Raw genomic sequence first — 6,171 nt, 5'->3', positions numbered from 1 at the left:
TGGCTGCAGGGGGAGAGATGGCAGCTGGGAGAGACTGCGCTTCCTTTAATGAATTCATCCAGCTCCATCCTGCCCAAACGGCCTGTGGATACAGCATTTCTCCCAGTAAATAAAGAGCCTCTCTTCGCTCTGTCTCTGGCCCTCACGGACAACCACCACTGTTCCTAACACTTCTCAGAGCTACCCTGGATTTACTCCTGCCTGCACTCTCACTCTTATGACTTCAGGTTTCACACTTCAGAGTTGTCAACTTCACTTTGCTCTTAAATGCCCCTCTTGTTTTATTCCCCTAGTCTGTATTCAATTATCTGGCAGCACTGTCTTCAGCCAATTACTGATTATCTCCAATGTACTTAAGACCTTGCTGTTTGCTCTGCTCTTGATCCACAAGAAAGGGTATTATCTGGGTACGAGTCAAGGCAGTGTATGAGGCCAGTTTTGTTTAGGGGATGCGCTATAGTGAAGGTTAGAGGCTTAAACTGTTCTTTTGCAAAGGGCTCTCCCATCAGGGGTATCTAAAGCCAAAAGCAAATCCAACAGTGCTCTCTTTTGTAGCTTCACATTTGGACTGAAACAAAGATAAGGTGGAGAAGAAAAACATTTTTAAATATGTAAATTATTCGTATCTGTTTTAATTATTTTACACATAGTTCCGAAACATAGTTACTTAATAGTATATCTATGTTAGGTCATACAAATAAAATAAAAAAATCGTTTTAGACACTGATTAATCTAAGAGCAAAACAAATCAAAAGCTTTCGGCAGGAATAATCCATTAACTGTTCATGATGTACCTTTAGAGTAAAGATTAAGGCAAGTGTTTATGTCGATGTGTATCTGTATGAAAAAACTAATTATTGGTAAGAAAACACAGGAACAGCAATACATTTTTCAGAAGCACACCATGTTTTTACCTCTTGGCCCAAAGAATGCTATGTTTCTATATGTCTTCTTTTCTGTTTGTACCATGGATGCATTATGTGAATTGGTTGCAAGTTAGTCAATGTGTCTAGTTATTTCATATATACAGATATTTTTCAATGCCATACAGACGTTTCTGTATGTGATGCTCAAAATGATGAATTGACAAATGGAAAAAGGTTAAAAAATAAGCTCTATACCTAGGTGTCAATTTGATGTAGATGATGGGTTTTTAATAAAAAGAGAAACTTTTGATGTAAACCAAATACAAAGGTGACATAAAATGTATGCCTTTTATATCTTTTCACAAAAGGTGATAATTTCGATACCGGGGCTGTGCTGTGGTGAAGGGGGATTTTCTTGGTGTATTGAGCATCTTTAGTAATGTATTACGGCTCAGATAATTGCCCAGACAGTGCTTGCTCTATAAATCGCCTTTCTAACCTCTGATACATTTTTCTGGGGGTCTCGGAACTGGCAAACGGTAACTGCCAAGCTTTGTTAATTACAAGGATAACACATGCACTCGTCAAATAATGGATGTGGTTTGCAATTTCAAGTTTTAATAATCAATTACTGGCAGTAATTCTCTGTGGAGTCACAGGATAATCATTAAATCTCAAAAGGCGGGACGCACGCAATGCAGCTTTCTTTAAAGCCCTATTTTTAAATACATAAGGGAACAGGGTCTGCTTTAATCCGGTGCATTTTGTTGCCTTGTTACAATGTAAAGTAGCTCAGTTAGAAACCAGACAGCGCCGCTTGTAAAATAAATGTTAAAGACAGTGAATGATGAATGATCATATTAATGCTTATTCCTGCAGGGATTGAGCCAACAAGGACATGAGTGGAACAAGGTTTCCGTAAAATTGCAGATCAGCTTGTTTTTTCTTTAAAATGAGTTACTGCTTTCATTATATAGAAGGCAAAAGTTTCATTTATTCACAAAGTCCTTTATGAACTCACTTAAAGCAGACATTTCTATTTGTTGTAGTTGGGCTTGAAACATCTCTGTAACTGGCCTCTTTGATCTTAGCAAACAGATAAATGTAGTGGTATTGAATCAGTGTCCTCTCTTTTCTCCCTTTCTATACAGCAGGGTTCCTGTTATTGTATTTTCGAGTCCACCTTCAAAGCTGAAACATTGCAGAGGTTCTTCTTGACCTTGAGAAATTAACATGGGAGGACTGGCTTTGCTCTGAGGGAGCCCTATAGGGGCCACGTCCCCTCCTAATCCCCAGTTGAAAGGCATACCTCTACTGCCCAGACAAAATAGTAACATCGTAGTGAGCCAAGTGTTTACACTAAATACTCCTCTTATGGTGCACACAATGAAGGACAATATATTAGGCATTTAACATTTAATTATCTTAGGTTCTCTTATCCAGAAATGTTTTGTTTGTGTGTGTGTGTGTGTGTGTGTGTGTGTGTGTGTGTGTGTGTGTGTGTGTGTGTGTGTGTGTGTGTGTGTGTGTGTGTGTGTGTGTTTGTGTGAGAGAGAGAGAGCGAGAGAGAGAGAGAGAGAGAGAGAGAGAGAGAGAGAGAGAGAGAGAGAGAGGGGAATGGCCCTGCACAGATGAACAAACAGTGAATCTGAAGTGCAGCACCCTGTGTGGCTGCCCACCAACTGAACAACATTAAGGCAGTCCTCCATGTAAAACCTGCTCACTTCTCCCACAAACACTTGAGTTTGGCAAATGGGCAGCGGCTCAGCAGGGAGGAGCTCTCACTTGAAGGCAGACAGTGAGCTGTGGACAGCAGGGAGACATAAACCACAGTGTCTGGTGGTGATGGACTGATGTTTTAGGTGATCAAAAGGACGGATAAGAAAAGGGAAACGACAGGGGTAACACCTGGAGGGGGTCTCTGAGAGGAAAACATTTTGGAATCTAAAGCAAGAAAGACATGAAAAGTAAAGTGAAGCTGAGATGTTTGACAGTGCAGCACTTGGGGTGAATGTTATTGTAAAAGTGGACACAAACTCTCAAATTCACTTTCCTGTGATCGCTATCATTCACGACATAAGATGTATTTGAGAGAATCAACCAAACAGCATGATGTGATAGATATCATAGGTAATTCATTTCAGGGTTGAAGAGCAAAACTTGGATGATATATTGTCCTTGCATTTTTCTGAAAAATAGTTCAAAAGTGTTTACAGGGGCACACACAAATACACAAGTGCATGTGCACATGCACATTTACACACACATTGGATCAATTTACATTCCTGCCTACTTTTTTCCTCTCATTTACATGGTGTGCGAGTGACTCCTGAACAGGGTAGGAAGCCTTGTGGAAGAATTAGGAAATAGTCCATTTCTGAGAACACAGTGGAATAGAAGCAGAGCAGCATATGTTGGGATTTGAATGGTCAATCGATGAATAACCCAGAGCGATGTTTCTCAGTGCAGATTGGCAGGCATAGTGCAGTGCTATCTGCGTGCATGTGTGTAAGAGAGAGGGAATTCATCCTTCCCCAAAGTATTACGCACTGGTCAAAAATATTTGCAATGCCAGGAGGTATTTTGAAAAATATTTGAAAAAATTCAATACCATGCTGACCTTTTGCTGGGCATTTGTGAACAGATTCAGAGTGTAATCTGGCTCAGAGTCAGGGAGGATCTGTGTTAATTTACCATACAGTCAATTCTAAATTATGTTAATCTATTCTGCTTGTGCGTTCACTTTGATGTCTCTATTAAACATATTTTATATTATTTTACAAATTGAGGTGGCATACTACACATTTAACAAAAACAGAACATAAACATTTAATTACTGTACACTTATCAATAAGGTGCACACTAATATATATGCCTGCATAGTATGTAATGGAGAAACATTATATACAAATATTTGTTTCCTTTGTATTATCGACATCATATTATATGTTTTAAATAAATATAATACATAAATACATTTGCTATTTCACTTTATATTTGTATTTATGGTTATTGCAGATAATTCAATATCTGGTCTTTTGGATTTTCATACTGATGAGTTGATGCGAAATGTGCCTCATTAAAGTACCACCACAAGAGGGCAGAAAGTATCCAAACACACAATGCAATGAGTTGATAATTCCTCATACTATCTGCCTGCAGCATTTCATACTACAGATGTACTCCTTTTTAAGAATGTGCCGTTGTGGAACAGACAGCTGGCAGAGGCATCCAGTATTTATCAACAGTGTTTTGTATTGGTTTAATGCTCCTTATGGTGATAAAGAGGTTGCAATTGCAGTGTGTTTTGACAGTAAACAACAGCTGTATGGATCCCACATATTACAAATTAATAACATTAACAAAAGGTTAAAAGAAGATCCATTATAATTATATTATAAAGTGGTGGGAATCTGCCAGTTGTACAACACCATGGATTAAAACCGACAGGAAATAAAGAAACATATTAAGTTAAGCTTTTAATGAGTAACAGTGAGTCAAAATATGTTCACTGTTTTAATTTAAAACAATCACTTAATATTAAAACTTGATGTAAAGGTTTAAATATTTTGTGATTTTCAAACAAAACCTCAATGTCCTGTATGTCACATGCAAATAGAGTTATATATTACAAATATAAATATCCTCTTTGATATGCATCTATAGAGCAAAATACAATTCAAATATTTAAAAAAGAATAATGACAGCACAATAGAAAAAGAAAAAGCAGTGAATATGTGAGGGACGATCATTTCAAAACTTCAAAAAAGAAGAGCTGCTGTCTGTTGTAGTCCACAGGAGTGTGTCTTCACTCTGCAGAGCTAAGATTTTGCTGACTAATCAGCCATCTAATGCTGATCAATGTTGGTTGGATGGATACTGTCCTGCAAGTTTTACCACAAACCAAATTGAAATAAGCACGCTCAAACTGTACATCACACACATAGGCCACTGTGATGGGCCTGCTGGCAGCAGAACAAAAGTATAATTTTGGTGGCATTGAATAACTGAGAAATCCATACAATTCTGGATTCATACATTTCATTAAAAATCCTTGGTCGCTGCAGTTATTTATCATTATTCTACAAGTCAGCGTCGTCAGCTAGATATAATTGTTTTAAATGTTGTTTTAAATGGGCTTGGCTGGAGAGGTCGCTAAATAGCCCCATGCTGCAATGTCGAGTGTGATACAAGAATAATGCACATGCCCGGAGCCTTCGACGGTGAAAATGGAGAGCTCAACTTTAATGCAAAGTGGGGCTGATTCCCTCAAGTATCGCTGTTATTTGATTGGCTATTTGCTTAGCTGTCATTTTTTGCTTGTAGTTGGCAGATATTTGCATTTATTTTATTGAAGATAGTAATGGTGGTCATCATGACTGATGTGGATTATCTTATACAGCAATCAATACAAATGTTGTATGTTATTCAGAGTGGATTGTACCTGGTTAATAAGAACAGGATTTCAGGATCTCAAGCATCTTTCTGAGAGGATTACTGTACATGGAAGCTTCTGGATGCGGCAGAGAGTTATTCACACCCAGGAGTGGTGCTAACAAACTCCCTAATTATAGCCTGAACTTTATTATAGTATCATATCATACATAATGACGTCAATGTGGACATGCAGCATTGCCTGATTAGTTAATCTCCTCTGAGGGAGAGTGTTTAGGAGCCAAGTGTTCAGGCTGAGTCCTGAGTTAGATCTCTCTGAGGATGCGTTAGAAACAGGACAACACAAACACAGCTGGATCAGATTTAACACTTCACTGAAGAGTCCCCTTGTTTGTGGATGCTGGCTTTTGGCTCAAATGATCCCATTCCATAGACTGGATGGTACTTTTTGCAGGTCTAGTCAGATCATATAGCAAACCTCAGATGGAGGTGTGAGGATGCTCCATCAGTGTTTCTTTGAGGCTAAAGAGAGCTCATTTTCAGCTATAGTGCCCCTCATGGGCTGAACACAGATGTGTCCCCTCCTACACTGTGGTTATCATCCCACTTTGATTAAACATAACCTAAAAATGTTTATGTATGAGAAAAATCGCATCTCCACCGAACAACATCTTTCCTGTAGTGTTGCAAAAACAAGACAGTTTCCTGATTGTCTGCTGATGTCCGAGGTTGTGTGTGAGAAAATGTGTTCTGTTAAGGGCATATTTCTGGCTCATAAGCCTTGATCATTTTTCTACAAACACCTTAGTCCTGCTTATATGTATGCAGTATCTCCAAAACACAACCACATGCATGGTACATCCTTAAACTTATCTTTCTCCAGTAACCACACAGACTGAGTGGTCTTAAG

The sequence above is a fragment of the Notothenia coriiceps genome, unplaced genomic scaffold (assembly GCF_000735185.1).
Source record: "Notothenia coriiceps isolate Sejong01 unplaced genomic scaffold, NC01 NC01_scaffold00007715, whole genome shotgun sequence".
NCBI classification, from domain to species: Eukaryota; Metazoa; Chordata; class Actinopteri; order Perciformes; family Nototheniidae; genus Notothenia; species Notothenia coriiceps.
This window is presented reverse-complemented; position numbering follows the sequence as displayed.